General features: G+C 42.1%; 1 protein-coding gene across 1 annotated transcript in view; it reads left to right on the forward strand.

The window, feature by feature from the left end:
• tafa5a (TAFA chemokine like family member 5a) overlaps nt 1-21,658 on the forward strand; it is a 291,469-nt gene that overhangs the window by 84,523 nt on the left and 185,288 nt on the right. The gene's annotated exons all lie outside the window — the stretch shown is intronic.

The following is a 21,658-nucleotide window of genomic DNA, read 5'->3' on the forward strand; positions in this document are numbered from 1 at the left end:
TTTGACAGGAAAATTATGACATTCTCCGGCAGCTTTGGTGAACAGCTTTTTACAAAGCAGTTTAAACAAATTTGGTAAGGAAAGGATGATGCTGATTAAGCATTAATTATTTATACTTATTTTGATAAGACAAAAATTAGCCGCACGTTACAGATGACGGAGTGATTGTGGGTATTTGCGTGTCTCTCTGTGTATACAAACATATTTTTCAGGAGACAGTATGTCACAGTGTGCATGAAATCAGAAGTGATAGCAGGTTTGATTTTTTTCCCACCAGTTTCCTGGAACATGGAAAATGTGGCCTTCACCCTCTCTGCGTCTTGTGTGCATACTTTTCTAATCATGTCTTTGAAGAGCGAGCATGCCCATGTGCACATGCGTGTGTGCATGTGCGTGTGCGTGTGCGTGTGTGTGTGTGAAAGCTCATCTCTTTAATGGGACCCATCCTTTGTCTACCACTGACAAGCGTGACCACTGTCCCAATCCCCCCCAATGTAGTTTCATGCATGGTTGAAACTAATCATTATGCATCTGGACACAGTGACAGTTTCACAGGAAAAGATGGAGGATATTACCGTGGTACTGACGAAAAAAACAGTCCATCATGACTTTGGATGTAAATAACAAATGAGAAAAAAAAACTTGTGATTATGGAACTCAAAGATAATTATGGCATTAAATTAAAAGCATGGATTTCAATACACATATCACTGATTTTAAAATGGTTGCCTCTGATTGAAAATTTTAATACAGGCCCATGCTTACTGTATCCTTCCAGCTGCTGAAACCCTTGCCCCTGCTGCCCACTGATGTATTCTGACATCAATAGGAGATTTTGGCAGAGATATTTTTCCCTCGCTTCCCACTCCATGTTTGGCAGTTTCACTCCTGCTCAGTTTGCTACTTGAGTTGAGAACCACAGAAAAAAAACCAAACAAACTCCAAAACAAACACTGGAATGGCGTGAATAACCTCACATTTTAGAGGCTTATGTCTGGCTAATGGCCAGCTGACACTGGCACAGCAGCTAGCTGGACAATAATGAAGGCTGCAAAGTGCCGGCAGGTAGACTCAAGTGGTAATATTCATGTTCCAGCTGGCCACATGCTCCACTGTGTCACATTACAGAATTATAGAATTTTTGCTCACCGCAAAATCCACAAACAATATTGGACTTGATGAATAAATACTACAGCTTGAGATGGTAAACAATGTAAACCTATACCTGCAAGAGTTTCCCCAACGTGTACGTAGAGATATCCAGATTGGCAATTAAGACTGTGGAAGTGGGAGGTATGGAAGTGAAAAACAAAGTATTCATTTGCCAACCTGATCTCATTAAAAACCATGACCTCTTAACACGGTAGAAAGGGCTGTTGGCGCAATATCTGTTCAAGTTAAATGTGCCAGCACCTTTGGAACTAATGCCCATACAACATCAGGTACTTTCATGGTAGACATGACACTACCGCAACTTTGTCGTTGTAAACACACAAAATCCTTGACTCAACTGCGTAGCTCTCTGGGTGTCAGTTAATGTTTTATTATTTATCAAAAAGTCTTTTAAAAAGTGTCTTTAAACCGAAGCCGCCGCAGATGGCCTGAAAGCACTTCTCCTTAAAGACTTCTGCTCTTCCCCCTGATTACAAATGGATTTGCGCTTCATGGGGATGACTTTCTCCTGATCAAATATGCGGCTGACATGGCCTTTGTTGGACTGCTACAGAAAACACACTCTTATGGTGAAGTCTCATATCTTGCTCACGTTACACACTCTTGAAGACTGAGGTGACTTAGGGCCCTAAGTCTGGTGTTTGTCAGCTGCCAAGTCCAGTGTCTTTTGGCAGCAGACGGCTGCCCTTTTTTGGGGGGGGCTGTGAAGTCTGGTGACTGTTGGCTTCAAATTCCAGTGTTTGTTGGTTGCAAGTCTGGTGTTTGTTGGCTGCAGAGCATGCCGTGCGTTGACACTAACCACCATCCCAGCCTGCTCCCTGATGAAGACCGTCCTCATTTTTTAACAGCACTAAACACCACCTGTCATTTGACGTTGTTGAACCAGGAAATTTGTGTTCACCACTTAAAAGGATTCTAATTGATTTCCTTTGGCGTTGCATTCTCGGCGCTGATTGTATTTTTAACACATGATGCGCCACTGCCATGCAGTGTTAGGAGGCTGTGGTCATTTGATGTCTGTGAGATGGTCCTGCCATTATCAGTCAGTATCCAACACTCAGGCTTCTCAAGTGTTCCTCATGAGAATGTTAAATGGCAGCAAGAGAAATGCCATGGGACTATTATGACTGCGGTTTCTGACAGGAGGGAAATGACTGACGTGACTCAGCCTGTTGGGATGATTGTGTTTGACATAATCAGATAATTACTACAATATGGATGACAGCGTACAAATGGAAACATTAATGGAATATTCTCTCCCCCTGAAATAAAACACAGAAATGAAAGCATTTAAAAAAAACAAAGTCTTCACCAAAAGCATCACGCTCTAAATTAATTGCTTTTCCTCTTGATGTCTCACAAACTTGAATGCAAAAGGAGGAATAAAATAGGAATTTCATCTCAAAAGCAAATCAGTGTTTAACAACACTATAAGGCTGTAAATGTGTGTGTTAATGATGTGTTTGTCTGAGTGATTTCTCATTTCCATTTCTAGTGACTTCATTAGGCTCGATGGAACATGTAAAATTCATGAACATATAGTACAAACACGCAACCTAGTCAATAAGCATTCACGAGACTCCAAGCAATTAGAAAACAATGTTATCTAGATCAGTTAATTAACCATGCAGTGTAGGAGCACTAATGAATTATACTGTAAGTTTGTGTTAGATTTAATGAGCACCTTGTGTCATCACCTTAAGGCACATTCAAATCCACCATTATTTGCCTTATTGGGGACATGTCGTATTTGTACCCTCCAGCTACATATGAGCTAATGACAATTAATATTTTTTGCATTGCATTTAACTTGGCATAATTGTGCATAATATTAAGGTCAAGAAGTTTGCGTTAAAATAACTTTCTGTAACGTATTCTGCACGTGCAGATTCAGGTGTGACCTTCCTAACCTGCCCACCACCTCTCTGTTCAATCTTGCACTGCAACTTTGCACCTCTGGAGGTGAAGCCAGCAATGCTTTTATTGCTGGGCGCTAACGAACAATCACGATGATGAAAATGTCCGATGTCTCCGTATTTCCCGCTTTACTCAAAACTACAAGTGCCAGGAGCCATAAGTATAAAAACAGGAGCTCAGAAAGGTTTGATACAGCCAGCCATTCCTCGCCGTTTAAGTTTCTTCTATCTGGGGGCATCTTCTATTTCCTCTTTTATTTCAGAATTCACATTCCAGCTAATGCTAAGGAAGGTAGCATTTCTGTCTAGCAATATGGGTCAACACCTGAACCTTCAGGTATTATGCTGCCACCTACTGATTTGTGGTTTTCAAAGTTACTTACTGTTCATTTGATTTGTATTCTGTAAAAACTGAAGGCCCATGTAGCGTTCTCCAGTTGGACATGTTTGTGCCACCCTTGTGGGTATTTGCCTGCCCAGTAATTCTGCTTGAATCTTGCGATCATGTAGAATGAATAAAGTGGCAGCCAAAGCTCCTGCTGTTCACAGGACAACCTGATGAGGCTGGATACACTTCCAAGGGAACACCACATTGTTTGATTTTATTCTGCAAAGTGCCTTAATCATCTCCTATAGTCATTCATGCTTTCATGATTTAGATGCTGATATTTAATCAGGAGTTGTGCATGCACGTTTCCAGCGTCTTAGCAAGCTAAATTAAGACCAGTAAGTCTCACTTTGACCTCATGCTCTCACCTCAGCTATCAGATGGCCTCGTTATGGAAACATGCTGAATTAATCCTGACTTCCTCCTTCAGTTGCGTGTTTCTTTTTTCATCTCAGTCTTAGTCTTTTTAGACTCAAACAGCTCTCATTCATCCACTGTCAAGCCTTTTTTTCCTTCAACAGTTGCTTTTTGCGATTGAAAACTGCCCCTTGAGGCCTAAAATTACTTGTTACATTCATCATTTTTGCACAAAGTCAAAAAGGACTATTACAAGCATTACGTTTTTAGGACTCAGCCAGGTTTGCTTCCACTCCCCATCTGCACATAATTGGATGAATTGGATTTTTGATCACTGCGGATTTGTTTGTTTTTTTAATTTGACCACCGATTTTGTAGCTGTTGGAGCTTGAATCCAGTTTTTAGAAATACAAGCTAATTTGTGCTCTGAATAAACTACACAGTGAATGCAAGACTTCAGCATCGCCACCACCGGCTTTGGTGTCTGCCTCTGCTTTGATGTTTACAACCTCTTTAATCTCATTCAGCCACTTGCTAGGAATTAGTCTGTTTTTAAGACATCGAAACAGGTGACAAGCGCAGTCCATGCTGACAGGTTTTGTGTACGACAGACTTCATTCCAGGCAGACAAGAGAAAAACCTGTTTGAAGATCCCACTGGTTGGAGATGAGGGAGGTGGACGTTCCACAGCGCTAACCTTTTTCAGATCCATTTCTGCATGGCTCTCGCGTATGTTCCTGTTGCATTGATTTCCTCTGAGCCTTCCGCAAAGCCGACAGTTGCTAAAATTCGCCTCATTTCAGTCCTTCAGCTGGCTTGTTACATTTACGTGAAACTAAAACAATCCCAAAGATGAACCTATTGTTCCCCTCCACAATCTCAGTTCCAGTCCTCCTTCAGACAGTGAGTGTTACTGCTGTTCATGGGTGTCTGTTGTAGCTTAATCTCTTTCATTTAAATTCTGGAAGAGGGAGAATTTAAGTTCTGATATTGTCAGCTTTGTTTGTTAAAAATGAGATTGGAATCTCATTTTTTGTTGATCAAAGAGCTTAATCCCTCTGTTTCAGTCCAAAGCGAAGCGGGATAATACCGCAGTGTTTAATGGTGGAAGTAGCAAAAAAGCGGCGCACATACCTTCAGGCACTCACAGAAGCGCTATGAAATCGGACTTTATTTTACTGGGCTACCTTGTCAATTCAATTTAAACTCACAAGGGTACATCATCATTGAAGATGAAGGAAGTGTGAATTAGCTACAGACCATGCAGCTTTGTGGAAGAATATATAGGCCCACAAAACGAGGCTTTTGTAAAAACTCCCATTTGACGGACATGTTTTGGGCATTCTGGAGCTCTGCTCTCACTGCCCACATGAAAAGGTGCAAATTTGTCGGACCTTGATGCGAAACACTGTGGCAGGTTTACTTCATTCTTGCAAGGAATCAAAAGGCTTTAATGCCAAATTTAGCCGCGCAGGCGTCACAGGCTCCTTTAATGTCAAAAGTGTTTGTCTAATGACAAACAGAGTTAAAGTCTATGTCACACTCAATGACTCTGTGTGTTCCTGTGTGTGCATTTATTCTCTCAGTAATTCCACGTGTGTGTGTGTACCTGACCCCTTACATCTTTATAGCCTGATCCTTCACACTACCATTCCACAGCTCATAGATGTCACACTCTCACACACACACACACACACACACACACACACACAAACATGCGCGCAGACCTTTGCATCCAAATATCCTTTTCAGACCATGGTAAACAAGATATGGGGGGCAGGCTTTGATGTGATCTGTGTTAATCCACTCAGAACACAAACACACGCTACATTTTTGATTCCAAGCACATCAGATCTGATGCAGCAGTCCTGCAGAGCAGATAAAGAATGTAAAAAAAAAAAAAGAACGAAAAAAAGACTGATACAAGCTAATAAAAACCTTTACTTTATTTGTATGGTCATCAAACTCTTAACATAAAAAAGCCATTCTGTGCAGGTGTTTTTAAGAAAGCAAGAGGGAAAAAAATTAAGTCTCAAATTCATCTTAATGACTGATGAAAAGCTTTGTTACTAACTATCTGGACTGAAGTGCAGCCATCATTAAAAAAAATGAAGGTATCACTTGAAAGAAGCTTTTATTTGTGTGTGTGTGCGATAGAGAGAGAGAGAGAGACAGACAGAGAGAGAGAGTGTGTGTGTGTGTGTGAATGATCAAGTTTGTGTTCCATCTTGTTCCGCTGATATTTTCCTTCAGGTAATTACTGTACAGCATTTTAGAATAGCTGATAATTGCTAGTTTCTGTTATGATAGTTGACAAGTGCGGCTGTCTGTTTCTATTTTGCTGGCCCTCCATGCTAGGATGTTAAAATTGCTAATGGCAGCAAAACTCTTCGATTTTTTTTTTTTAACGAACTGCTGAATTACCTCTTCAAGCTTTGTCACAGGAATCAGCTTCCCGTCATCAGTTAAAGAACTGATTTGTTGCTTTGTCAGACCTGTTTTGCCTTGGTGATCCTGAGCTGCTCCAGACAGCAAAAGAACAAAATCTCAGCCAGGAAAACTGGTTTGAGAGGGGCAGCAACACTTTCTAGGTCTGGAACCACATCAGAGGTGGGTTGGGATTATCGTGAACAATAAAACGTTGTGACTAACATATGTAAAGAGGCCAGTGGTTATTATCATTCTTGATTGCAATCGCTGTCTATAACAGTCAGCACAAGCAGCCCAAATATGAAGCTGTGATTTATTGCAGCGCAGTTAATGTTCTTCTTCCTCTTCGCCTGATGATCTTCTTACAGGCAATGGCAGGTTGCAGTCAGCGTGAAGGCATATTACTGCTATCGTGGGAGTAGTGCTGTTCGCAAAACCCAGGCAGTTCCCAGTCTAATCCAGCAAGGAGCCGACACGAACAGAAACACAGAACCGTTTCTAGTTTTAAGAAGGATGGTATGAATGATGAACCAGACCAGCCGATGATTTTTCCGTCAAAAAACAGTCAGTGGTAGCTGCTCAAGTCTGCAACTGTTCCAAGAAATAAGTCAAGGCCTGCTAATGCGGATCATCACTTGGAATTTAATGCACAAATATTATACACATCATTAACACTCAAAATAGCCACAAAAAAAAAAAAAATTAGCAAGTCAGTTTCCCAGTGGGTACATGAGCTGTAATACTCCACCACGCTACTGTTTAATCAATGAGTCTAATTTCTCAGAGATGTGGTGTGATATAAAGCTGTTAAATATACCACTTAAGAACATGTCTTACAAGTATACATGAGTCACTCTGTTATCTTCACAGTGGAACTCCACATGCAGTAGCCTACTTTAGTAAATAAAACTCCAAATAAGTAAACCCCGTGCTGACATCTCGTGGAAGAGGTTGTGGAAGCAGGAAAAGTGGAGGTGGAACAGACCTTTACTTGGGTCAGAGGCACTTGGCTCCTGCTAAGACCTGGAATTTTCCAGTTTAATTAAAGAAGCCCTATTATGCTCATTTTAGGGGCTTTAAATATGGTGTGGGACCCCAGTGGGGCACGATTGAAAGATTCAATCAACAAAAAAAACTGCATAATTACATTGCAGTCTGTGTACTCCTCTATTCTGCCTCTTTCCTGCCCTTCTGAAATGCTTGGATTCCCTTCCACCCACACACACACAAACCTTCTCCGACCCTACCACAGCAACTCTGCTGAGATTGGTAAACGTATGGAGGGGCCTGCTCCCCCCGCTGCACAGTAACACACCTTCTCTCACATGCAAGGAAGTTGTCTCACCCGGTAACCGGCTTGTTTACAATTTTAGCACTTCAAAAATGTTGACTTCAGCGATGCAACCATACATCTTGGACGCGGAATCTGACCCAGACAACGACAATACACTCCCTGAACCTCCATTGCCGCAACGACTTTTGCAAGACGTCTCTGAATGGTAAACGCTAAATTCCACCACATCTCTTATGATCTACAAACTACGTGACTATTACTTTTAGTCACGCTGTACTGTGTGTACCCGCTGCTTGTATTTATACTGAGCCCAATTCTTTCACTGCAGTTCAGAGCTCAAAACAGACAGGACACTGACAGAATGTTACTTCCAGCCTGTGGTTTGTGTCCTCCTCACGACCATGGAAAGACGGGACAGCAATTGCCTGCAGGATTAACTTTTTTGCAAATCCAGTGTTGAACTGAGGTTTGTTTAGGCAACTGCTGTTCGTGAAATGCCAAGAGCACACGAGCCGCCAAGGGAAAAGAGTTACTTGCTCCCTGAAAACAAAAGATCTTCCCATTGCTGTCTTAATTCATCTTCTTTAGGAAGAACATGCAAGAATAAGAAGTATTTGCACCTGAGAAAACACTTTCTGATAGCCATTTAGATGACGACACCGTAGCGCTGTAGTCTGCAGCGTGTACTTCCGTGGCAGAGCGGGGTGGGCGGCCACACCGCTGGGCACTGAGACCAGAGCCAGGTGAGTCACCGTAGATGGAGCTTCCCCTGAAGTTGAGACGTCACAAAATGAGACTTCTGAAAAAACTCTCCAAATCCGAGTGTTTTCAGCAGTATGGAGCTGCCTGACGCTGCCCCCGGGGATGACTTGAACACACGCCCACCTTATGATATGACACTTCCACGTCCTCTAGAACAATTATCCAACGTTTCAAACATATTTATAAGTCTGAAACGCTGGAAAAGAATAATAGGTCCCCTTTAATGTAACCATAGACAGATGTGAAGAGTAATCAAGACAGATCTCTGAGGACATCTGCATCATACGTGGCGGTTTATTGTTCTGTAAGCATGGGCTTGATGGAGAACCTGTCTGCAGGGTTTTGTGCTGCTTATTCCAGTGGGATCTCTCAAACACTTCCTGTTACAGCTTCATAACAACTCGCAATTACCTAGTTGTCTACCTGCTGTACGCAGTCATTGTTATCACAGATGCTGCAAACAGCCAGTCAAGCTGGCCACAATGGATCCTGTCTTTCTGAATGGACAGAATATGATGCTAAGATTCCAGTTGCATGGTTTAATTACAACTCCAGGTATCCATTTTCTAAAAATGAACATTTGGCAATCTCACTAAAGTTGTCTACTTAAACTGAATCACATCTAAAAGCCATGTTCTAGACATTTCAGAAGAGTTGAATGAAGGTAATCTTCACGTGATTACTCACGCTGCAGGAGCTCTTCTGAACTGATCCGATTACAAGATGTTCCTGCTGACTTTTCCTATAGACAAAGCCTGAGAATAAGCAAAATGGTATGGTATCACACTGCTTCATCTTTCTATGATCGATTATACAGAGGAATAAAAAAGAAAAAAAATGTCAATTTTTTAAAAATTCAAATCAGTAAATCAAACACACGTCCCACTACATCACGTGTTTGGTTAAGTCTAGTTAGGTTCTGGTAAAGATAAGCTGCAGGTCAGCGACCATGCACTTCATCCTCCATACAGCTACAAGAGCGGCAGCCAACATCATAGAATCCCAGCAGCCTCCAACATGACATCCACCACCGTATATTGATTTTTTTCCTCCCTTTTGGTGCCTTTTCATGGTGGCTTATACGATGGCTACTTGATGGCATCTGCCACTTAATAGCCACCATCATTGCACTCGTATATTTGACCTATTTGGTCATGGATATCGGGAAGATTGCAGCAGAAGCCCATGGGAATGTCAAGTGTTTTCTCATAAAGTCAAAAATACTGCAAATGTCAAACCTCTATAGACTAGAGGGATGGGGGGTGCGCGCCAGTATTGTGGAGGTGCTGTCCACCATAACAGCCACAAGAAGAAAAGTGAGGCATACTTGTATCCATGATGCATTAAAACTTCATCCTCTGTTGCCAACGTTTTGACAAAAATCATCAGGACCTTGAAAAATACAAAAACTTGTACAGACTAATGTTGCCATCCCAAGAGCAGTACTACTCCCTGAAACTGTGTCAGGTACTTCCCTCGATCACCAATATTATTGTCACTTTGATATGAGTATTACACGGTCATTTTAAGACTTTTTTTTTTTTTTTGACAGTACCATAATGATGATATAGTATATTAATAACGCAAGTACACAGTTTGTCTTCTAAAAACTGACTGTCGGGTCCAGTCAGCACATTTGTAGCGTATCTGTCACCTCAGACTGGGCTGTCTTAAAGTCCATGAATACACTTGAAAGTTTGTTCATTTTGATGGAAAGTGAACAAATAGCAATTGATTCATTTATTTATTTTAACATCTGGTGATTTCCTCAATTAAAATGAAAAGATTTGTTGTTGTTGTTGTTGTTGTGGATTTGAGCATGGCCGCAGTGCTAGCAAAGGCAAACTAATGCTAACATGCTATACAAGCTAGCGGGCTGAGTGGAGCATCAGGCTATTTCAGCTTGTCAGAGCAATAATGTTACACTCCGTCAGCGTCCGAGTGCTGCCTTCAGCCCTGCACTGTCGGCCAAGTATCAAGCGGTGGACATATTCCTCCTTGTCTTCCTTTTTTTGTCACAAATTGTGGTCGAGCTTACAGCAAAACCAAAACAACAATCCCTGACATTCCAGGCTGGATTATAAAGCCTCTGAGGTGCAGATTCACTCTGGATTGAAATCAGCATAACCGTATTCTTCAAGGGTCTGTGTCTTTTGAATCAGAGACTTGGGTGAGGCGAGGTGCAGACCAATAAAACGTGTCTCAGCATGTGATTTTTTTGATGTAAAAAAACCCCCCAAAAAACAAGCATGTATACACAATTATCAAAGCAATTATCACGGTAATAAAAGTGATTGATGTGGTTTGCATTAATGGCACAACAGCTTTATTAATCGTCTATTGCAACAGGCCTGCATGAATGTTATTCCTTTCATGTCTGCCTGTTTTGGATCCTTGCCCAGGCTTAACATTTTTCCAGACAGGAATTTCTTGTTTCTCTGTCTAGACGCTGCAGAGGCAACTTGAGCCATCCCCTGCATCTTCACTGACTTCGTGGATGGGAATCCAAAACTTCATGCAGCTGTAGATTTATATGTGTGCGCACATGAGGCCAGTTACCCAGCCAGTGGTTTAGAAAATGACTCAGTCTGACCTTAGTCTCGACTGACAGTGTGTCGGCGCTGGATGGCCTATAAACTGCACAAAAGGCCCAGTGGCTGGCAGGTAAACATAGACGTCGTGCGAAAGGTCATTGTATACAGCTCCTAACAAGATTAAAAATGATTCATGAGGCCTCAGAGATGCTATTCACCTCCTACAGACTTCCTTACTTCTCCAGCTCGGACTGAGAGAGCGCAATATTATTTATATACATATATATGTGTAATATTTAAACTTTCCTAACACCCAAACTATTTCAAGGGTGAAGCGGTGGCCTGATTGCCAGGCAGGTCGATCTTGAGAAAGACCTTATAGTAGAGTGGATTCACCATAGCAGTTTTAAACGAGATTGAAATAGCTTCCGGTGCTTTCCTCCCTCCACTGCAATCGATTGACATCCACCCTTAGCCTTCAGTCGAGTCACAGGTTGGTGTATATAAGCCTGCAAAAATATTGTCCTTCCTCCTATCTGCATGTGTCTATTTGTGTGTGCATGTGTGCAGACCCTGTATTTGCATCTGTATGTATGAGTCCTGAGACTGCAGGCTATTTTATTATCTAAATGGGCCCAGACGGCGCTGGGCTGGAACCAATCACACAGACTGGCTATGATAGGAATCCCAGGGGACAGCATAAACTAAATTCCCTCACTATTCCAGCTCAAATGTGGCTCTTCTTTACTTCACATGCACATGTATCAACCAAATATGACCATTTAGAGATAACGCTGGTCATCTTATTGTCAAAAAGAACACTACCTGCATATGAATTACAGTGAAATATTCACAAACAACTATTTTTACCTTTCATTTTCATCCACATACTCCACCTCTGCCTTTTTTAATGGTTTAATATTCCATTGATTACAAACCTCTTAACTGTTGCCACCATGATCCTAATCATCTAGAACAAATCTCTTTGTTAAAAAAAACAAGGCATTTTATTGTTAACTTTTGTCACAAAGTCTTGACATAAAACTGAGCTCTTTATTTTTAAATTATACATGAAAATTCTCTTCCCTTAAGAAAATAATGATTTGTGCAGGTGCTTCTGCCTTTCTTTTTCTGACACAATGAGGAGCTTAATCAGCTCTGCGTGGCTGTCTGTAGGTATGATAGTGCTCTCAGCTGAAAGGAAATCTTTCATTTTGATCTGCAGCTTTATATTCCTGTTCAGGAATGCCAATAAGAGTCATTGCCAAAGTAGGTAAAAAAATCAGTTTGAAGTCTTGTGTTAATTTATCCCCCCCCCCCCCCCCCCCCCTCACAGGACTTATCCAGCATATGTCTCCCTTGTTAGTTGGAACTTTGGGCAAAACATGCAAAACCAACATTTTGATACACATGTATGTACTGATATATACACAGTATGCTGCATATATTGTACATAACAGGAAACAAAGCGAAAAAACCCCCCACTGTACTTTTGTGAAAGGCTCCAATGATTCTTGCCAGTACAGTTCTTTCATGTCCGTAACCGTGCACCTGTGCAAAGCCCTCGGAGTCAAATGTTGGACATTTTCTTTCAATTCTCAGGGGATAAAAAGGCAACACGTCTTTGTGACAGTGCTGCCGTTGAGTTTAGGTGCTTTGGGAGGGTCAGAGATTGAGCCTGGTTTGGGCTGAAACACAGAAATCTGTTCAAGCACAACATCACCTGTAAGTGTCGAGATGACGATCGTAGCATCCATTGTTGCCTTCAGTACGGGTCAAGCTGTTGTCCTGATGTGTCCGATTGACAACTCTGTTCCAGGTTCAATGAATTACTCTCAGGTGAATCTTGACTGTCATGAATGACTATGAAGTGTTACATCAACGAAAGATAAATGGGTTCTCTACTCGCTCAGAGGTGAAGTCATCTCATGAACTGCAAACCTATACGCAGTGCAACAGTGCAGGAATGCTTGACAATGGAAGAACAAAGAAATAAACAACAGCCTGGAAGAAGAGGAGTCATTTTGTTCTCCTCCCTTCCCTCCTGCTATGCAGGGTTGTAAAGCAATCGTGCTTTTCCCTTCTGATCAATGACACGCTCACTGAATTACCGCTCAGACGGTGAAGCGTACTCGCGGTCGATCCTCCATACAACAGTGTGAAACAGGTGCATCTTACATTGTGCAGCCTTGTGTCATTTCAACCATTGTAAACAATCTTTAACCATTATTGTTTTACAGACAAAACTTTTATATAGCCGTGTTGTCAATAATGTGCAACATCGACACATCATTATGAGTATGACGTTTGAAAGACCAATCAAGGATTTGGTGTAAGTGATGTGGTTTTGCGGGCTGTCCTTAGCGTTATGTTGGATGGATAATTTATTTTGGAGGAATGCACTTAGTTTTACAAATGCTAAGGATGGTTAGAGACATGTGACCAAGAAAACCTAATATCCTTGATGGGTGGGTGGGTGGGCGAATGGATGGATAGAGAGATATTTCAGTTTGGATCAAAGTGGAGGACCAATCGACCGACCAACCAATCGCTGTATCAATAATGACAATATTTCCTCGCTGATGCAGTTAGAACACACAACTTCAAAAACATCACCAGACATTCTCCGAGCCTAAGAGGAGTGCAAATATGACATGTAGCGGCCTCATTCTGAATTCAAAATGGTAGGGAGACAGAAGTAGGACTGGCGATGTCCAGTCTCAATCAGCTACGGCGAAGTTGCTACCTTGCTCCAAGTGAGCGGCACATTATTTCTAATTAGCGAGCGGTGAAGTCGTAACCACAGCTCTGTCTGAGGGAATGATGGCTGCATCAGTGGAGGAAGTGTTTCATAAATTCGGGTTTGTTTGTTTTGCTCCCTCGCATCGATTAAGGATGGAAACTGCACCGAGCGGTTGTGCTGCTAAATGTTTCATACGGCATGAATTAAGAATGTGTGGATCCCCGAGGAAAGACATGGAAGGCAGGTAGATAAAGGGAGGAAAGGGCTATCGAACACTTGCAGAGATCACTAACAGAGTGTGTGTGTGTGTGGGGGGGGGGGGGTGTGTGGAAACTTCCATATTGCTGCAAAGAGGCAACTGAAAGTCAGATGTACACCCTTAAAAAGAACACACACACCCTTCCATCCCTACATTTTGTGGAAGTCCACTCTTGAATTCCAGAAAAGCTGAAGATCTTCACGTTGTAATCCATCTTCAACAGCTGCTTGCGCTTGTGCCTTCAAACCCATTTCAAAGCCTTTGCTTCTCTTAAATCTATGCAGGGATCAAAATCCATTTAACCATGTTTTGAAGCTCTTTAATTCAAATCAATAACACAAAGGCTTGTAGATGCTCCTGAGGCAGAGAGATAGTGAGAGGGGGCAGCTGGAAATCCTGTAAACAGGGAGGCGAATGGCTGGATCAAACTTCTTTCTCAAACTCAGGCTCCAGCACATTTAATCATGAAAATCTTAATGTCAGATCACTTCGCTTTTATCTAATTCACTTAAGTGAAGTGATGAAAGTCCTTTCACCCATTAACCATGTTGATGACGTCTAACTACAAAGTGCTTTTTAGAGATGTGTTTACACTAACTGATACCCGAGGCAGGAGATTATCTCACTCTGAGTCAGGCCTTTCTTTGCTCTCAGAACGCCATCACCTCGCTATGGGAATCATGGCACAAGATGGTGACAACATTACTTCTTAGATTTTGGTAAATTATGACACCTGCCACTGAAGAACATTGAATACATTTTAATGACACCAGTTCAGAATGGGTTCTTTCTTTGTGTTGTGTTGCGAAGTCATGCTGCAAGAAGCTATAAATTGTGGTTCAGTGATTAAGACTGTTTTTTTTATTATTTAAAGATCATTTTCCAAAATCTTTTTACACATCTCTTTCAATTAAACTGCAGTTAACTATCTAATTATGATATAAAACAACCTTCCAATTACATGTCTGTTGCATCAGCGCTAGATTTTCATCAACACTGTCAAACATGAATTTATTGCAGATATTTTGACTCTTATCAGTCTCTTGGTTCTCCTAATTAGGTTCTCAAATTCAAAGTTAAATTATTTAATATCTAATGACTATGATTTAAGATGCTTAGATTAACTAACTTTGTTTTAAATCCCCGTAATGAACAGTGGGATTAGAAGCAAATGTAATGTGATGCAATCTATTCAGTTATAAGTTCTTCAAGGAGCAAAAAATATCCATCCATTTTCTTCCGCTTATCCTGTTAAGGGTGGTGGTGGGGGTGGAGCCTATCCAGGCTTCAGGTGAGAGGCGGGGTTCACCCTGGACAGGTCGCCAGTCCATGGCAGGGCCAACACATATAGACAGACAACCATTGGCTCTCGCAGCCGCGCCTACAGTCAATTTAGAGTCTGGATTAACCTGGTCCCCTCTTGATGTCTTTGGACTGTGGAGGAAGCTGGAGTACCAGAGAGAACCCAGCAGGAACAGGGAGAACATGGAGACTCCACACAGAAAGACCCTGAACCCAGGCCCTTCTTACTGTGAGGCAACAGTGCTGACCACTGCACCACCGTTCCGCCCCAACACACAAAATATATCTTACAAAGTTGACAGGGTGGTTGCAATACAATAAAAAAAAAAATCTGTGAAATTCTGGGCTTGAAAGTCTTCAGAACCATTCAGTCAGGATTAGTAGGAAGTGGCGCGTTCACGTGGTTAAGCTGGAACTTAATAAAACCAGCTTCTCATCTGGTCTGACAGGTTTCAGAGCCACACAGACACGGTTGATATTGGATGTGCATGTACTGTCATTTATATTGACATCTTTTAGCCAATAACCTTTGTCCAGCAAATGGGCGCCACTAGGATTCAAGAAAATCATTTCGTACAATAATAAGCCAACATGTACCCAGAAAACTTTCTCAAAACTTTAAAATTCTTACATTGTCATGAGCAAAATCGGACATTTATCCAACCAAGTTATGTTTTTCAGCTGTCCTTAACTGTCCATGTTTGGTGACCCCGTGTCCTCTACAGCCTCGGCTTTCTGTTCTCGCCTGCTCGAGGTGGAACCCAGCGTGATCCCCCGCTGTTGTAGTCTGTCCACATCAAAGTCCAATGTGTTGTGCATTCTGAGGTGCTTTTCTGCTCGCCACAGCTGTACGCAGTGGTTATCTGAGTTACCGCGGCCTCTGACAGCTCAATGCAGTTTGGCCATTCTCCGTTGACCTTGTTCATCAAGAAAGCTTCTCTGTCCATAGAACTGCCACTCACTGGAGGGTTTTTGTTTTTCTCATATTCTGAGTAAATTCCTCAGAGACCGATAGTCACTCTGAATATTGATGTGAACATTAAAAAAAAAAAAAAAAAAGCTGCATCTGATTTTATGTTTCACACTGCTGCGGCATGATTGAGTAGAAATATGTGTGAATGAACAAGTGCACGCTCTTCTTAAAGCATGCAATGATTGTATTTTAGCACTGTTAGGCTAGATTTACCCATCCTCAAGCACCCTTCCTTGTTTGGATGGATAAAGTACCACTGGGCCAAGGAAGGAACACATACTTGATCTAAATGTACTGAGAGGGAGGACTGGGCTCTCCAGGAGTGTAGGCATCTTTGAATTAAGTCAGGGAAATGAGTGTTGGCTGTAATGGGTTCATTAAGGAGTTTGCCAGCAGCTTGTGTGCTGGCTCAAATTGTCCTTTCAGTGAATTCCAGAGAGTTGCTTTTAATTGGGAAAAGAGGTAGACGGGCTTAGAAAGACGAGCAGGTGGTGTGCATTGGTCTGTGAAAGTGAGGAGGCAAACATACACACAACTGGCATGCTTCAATAAAAATGTGGAGGATTATGTTGCCACAGTGTGGGTTGCAATGGTGACTGGGCCTTTGCAAAATAACGATGCACTGTCTTTCACATGCAAACATTCCTGGTAGACTGCTGTGTAATTCCTTTCTCGTAATCATACATTCTCAGGGTTATAAAATCCTTTGTTGCTGTATTGCATACCTCTGTGCAATGATTTGGAAATTCAGCCATAGGTGGTCCCGAGCCTGGATGAGAATTTAGGGAATTGAGCCCTAAGGTAAGAACCCCTGTGTCATTAAAATCCTGATTGCTACACAAACACACAAAGGGACCATCAACAGGATAGGGAGAGAATAATTGAGAAGTCTCGAGGTTCTTTATCGATGGCCTTTTCCCTCGTAGCCGTCATCAGACATAGGTAAAGTAATGTTTCCCAGGTACACGTACAGAAGAAATTTATACATGCAGTACAGTTTTAGGTCTTGCTGGCCTTTCAGTGGGATCAGCGAGTTCATCATTAGCTGTATCTGTGCTAAGGGGGGCGGGGCTTAACCCGGGAATGGGTGCGGCTTCACAGGGATGTGTCTTATTTGTTGATCTGGTTTCAAAAAATAACAAAGGTTGATCAGAAGTTGCTGCAATTATTATTTATTTGAAAATTATATTAAAAAGCCTCAAATTAAGCTTTAGATGGTTTTGATCAGAGGACTAAATAAACTGCACGGTAGTGCAGTGGTCAGCACTGTCGCCTCACAGCAAGAAGGTTCTGGGTTCGAGACCCGGCTGGAGCACGGGATCTTTCTGTGTGAGTCTCCATGTTCTCCCTGTTCCTGCGTGGGTTCTCTTCGGTACTCCGGCTTCCTCCCACAGTCCAAAGACATCAAGAGGGGACGAGGCTGATTGATACTCTAAATTGACTGTGAGTGTGAATGGTTGTCTGTCTATATGTGTTGGCCCTGTGATGGACTGGCGACCCGTCCAGGTTGAACCCCGCCTCTTGCCTCATAAACCCCCTTGTTTATTAATATTTAAATGAATGACAGCGAGACTGTGGACCTGGGAATGATACAGTGCTGACTGCTGTTTTAGTAAAAATACCTGATCCACATTTCTATCAATCTGCAACCCCATGCGCGATCCGATGGAGGAAAAAAAACTCATTTGTTCAGCCGGCAGCCTATGGGAGAACGTTGTAGGACACAGACGTCCAACGAGGACTTTCCCTCCTTGAAACAACACCCAAGCACCGAAAATGACACATTGTTGCCAGCCACAGTCGCAGTAGCCATACGAGCTACTCATCCGGCTAATTCCTTGTTGAAATCTGTAGTTTTGGTGCGCACGTTCCCTTTGTAGTTGGGCTTTCATCAGAGTATGATTGCATTAGAAAGGATTGATTGAAGTACAACCATATGGCATGACATAGCCTATTTTATATTCACCAAAACTGTTGATGGAAACACATTTAATGTGCTTTTTTTCTGACATATCCACGGTTCCCCTGATAATTAAATGAAAATGTCATTTATGGATCATAGAAGCAGGGTTGTGGAGGTAGGAGTGGAGGGTCATTGTGTCACGGGTCCAGTTTCACACAAGACGGTGATGTTTCACTTCATTTTGATAGAAGATATAAGACAAAACCTCAGCGAAATGTATGTGTATGTTTGGCTTTACGTCCTCATCTGTTGATGTTGTCATTAAATTTGTCTGTAGATTCATTTAAAAAAAAAAAAAAGCTCATCGTTGCTTGAACTCTGCCTGATACAGTACTTTGACTCGGCTTGGACAAACATGCATTTTGCAAAGGGCAGGCAGAAGAATACGGTGACATTTTAAGGATTCTTGCAGTCATTCATTCGTCCCCATCTCCCCCTCTCGCTCTCCCTCAGACTCCCTCTGTAAACCAATACTGATCCCAAGCACCAGAGTGGCTGACTGAGTGCCTGTCTGGTAGACACGCCGACTGTGCCCAGTGGTGGATTAATGGGGTTACTATTGAATCCCCGGGTTACGAATCGATCTGTGCGGTCGTGGCATGAATGTATAAGAAGGTGGGGTGTGTTTCTGCCTGTGTGTAGCCGAGGTGTATGTATACCTGTATAGATACTGTATGTGCCACCGGAGCGTGCGCGTGTGCATCACACTCTGCTAGATTGTGTTGTACATTTGTTTCAATGAACTTCTCGATCTTGTTTATTTTCCCTAAATACTGCTTATTTTTAAAAATCACGTGTCTGTGTGTGCAGTTCACCCATTTTATTCTTGTTAATTGTGTCTTTGGGCCACGTCTCTGCTGGTCACCTGTTTCCATTTGGACAGTTGATGGAAGGCTGATTCCATGCAAGGCTTCTTCATTGCGCCATACAGCTCTATTAAATCCAGTCTAATTTCATTTGCCTTGGTGATTTGGCCACATGTCTTGAGCACACAGTTCTCAATGAGCTATAGATTGAATTGGATCAAAGCACGTGGGCATCTGAAGGGCTCAGACTTACCTTTATTTCCATGGCAGCATGTGAGTGGGTTGGATTTGATTGTGGCAGGAAATATCTGTTGAATATTGTTGTGTGTTATGATAGCCCAAAAGTAATTGTGCTTTTTCTTTTTTTGCACCATCTGTCACTTTTTCTGAACATCTGTGAGAAGTTGGTGGCAAGTGAAAGAGGCGGACAGAATATCCTCAAAAGACCAGTCCTGAAATATTCCCAGTGTGGCAAAAACGAACCAAAAAATGAAAGAGAAAACTGGAGGTAAATCAACAGAGAGCACCTTAACGATGCAGTGTTATTCACTACATTTACTGTGGGTGAAAAGAGTTCATATTTTTTCATGGGGCTGTAATTGGAATTCAAACAGTGGTTTAGACCGATCAACCCATTATTCCAGACAGACAGAAGCGGGAATATTTATTCACTGCATTTGTGGCATCACTTCCACATTCTCACCCAGATCAAAGAGAGCGACAACATCCTAAAAAAATTAAACAAATAGCTACTTAGGATATCATGCTAATTACAAAGGATGTCATATTATTCGCTGTTTTAACCAATATGCCATGACCTCATGAAAATCTACAATATACAAGTGGAGACCTTAAAGGCAATGTTGGATTACCAGGAAAGGTGGAGGAGAGGCGCCAGCAGGAGAGAGAGCCCCGCGACAAGCTAAGCTAACGGTTTGAATGCAAACTAGTTTTCTTCTCACTATATATATGATCTTCTCCCCAAGTGACAGTCAGGCTAAAAGTGAATGTAATATTTAAGTGAGGCACACATGTAACATTATGATTCTGACAGGGACATGGCTAACGTCTGAGCTCAGTGGGGCTAATGGGCCTCGAACTGCAACTGAGCTGCAGGGAAGGCAGACTGTTTGTGTACATTACTGACACGGAATTTGCACACACTGTGGAGAAGAATCGATTGGATTGACTGACTTAGGGGGAGCAAACCTCAGAAGGACCACCGAAGGGGGAAGGTTTTTTTTTCTTTTTTGACTGGTGACTTCAAATATCAGCAAGCTCTCTCCAGCATCACTGAGCTTTACTATCCAGCCGATGAAACATTCCGACCCAGCCTCCTTGGAAAGGCCCACAGTTTTGGAAGTTGCTCAGTCATCTCGGAATGACTTTGTCAGGATTTCATACATTGTCTTATCAGCTGTTTTGGGAAAACTGGAAACACTCCGGTTCTCTTTAAGTCTGAGCTTCTAGACAAATCAATTGAGATCAAATGGGCTGTTTGAAAGTTTTAAAGCCAAGAACAAACGCTCCGAATTGAGTCCTGTTAGTCTTTTGACTGGCATTTCTTTTTATTTATAGTGCAACACTAAATTCATTATTTAAATGTAGTTCTTTGTAACTGAGGCTGTCAAAATTGGCTTTCATTCATTTATTTAAACCTTTATTCAGTAATCAGTGACATTTATGTAAGGGCTCATTCGTCAATAGGCATGCAATAATGATTAAAAAAAACAACTTCTGAACATTTTAAAACCAAAACATCCATTTATATATTGTAAGTTTTCTTTGATTATTTGTGCCCCTATGTACCCACAGTGACACACACACACACACACACACACACGGTATGATATCACTCAATTTTGGCAGACAATCCTGGCCTCCCCCTCCTCTTCTGACTCACCAGGTGTCATCTCTGGTCCTTACATCAGCAGCTGCTGGTGGCTTCCTTCCAGCCTGCTACTTTAGTGTCCCCATGGGTGGGTCTTTTTGACTAAGACCATGCAGCAGCATGCAGCCACTGGTGATGGATTGGTCCATTTCTCAGTGTTTTTATCTCTGCTGTGGTCCACCACAGTGTGTTGGAGGCTTTTGTACAGTGTGCACCGATTGATTAAGAAACAACACAACTCTCCAAACACATTGTCAATATACAGTATGCTATCTTTTCTTTTCTCTAAGTAAACATGCTACCACCCAACGTTCACAGTAGATGCTGTATTCTGACTTTGGGGAGACATCTCTGCTGCCATTAGCATGCAGGAGTGATTCCTCTCAAATAGTGGAAAATAAATGATACTTTTGGATATTTTAAGGGTAAAAAAACCTATTTGGAATCCATTTAAAAAATGTTTACGCATGACAAATTCCAATATTTCGCTGCTGTGAATATGCAAAATTTGATACATCAAAATTGTTTTTCTGAGGTTCAGACAACTTAAATTTAAGTGACTGTCATGAAACTTTAATGTGTTGCCTCACTCAAATCGTGCAATTTCCCTTTCAAGTACTCAATATTGTGTGTGGGGGCAGCATGGTGGTGCAGTGGTCAGCACTGTCGCCTCACAGCAAGAAGGTTCTGGGTTCGAGCCCCGGCTGGAGCACGGGGTCTTTCTGTGTGAGTCTCCATGTTCTCCTTGTTCCTGCGTGGGTTCTCTCTGGTACTCCAGCTTCCTCCCACAGTCCAAAGACATCAAGAGGGACCAGGTTAATCCAGACTCTAAATTGACCGTAGGCGTGGCTGTGAGAGCCAATGGTT

The sequence above is a fragment of the Aulostomus chinensis genome, chromosome 4, assembly GCF_037954235.1.
Source record: "Aulostomus chinensis isolate RoL2024-O1b breed Wild chromosome 4, RoL_Achi_v1.0, whole genome shotgun sequence".
Taxonomy (NCBI): Eukaryota; Metazoa; Chordata; class Actinopteri; order Syngnathiformes; family Aulostomidae; genus Aulostomus; species Aulostomus chinensis.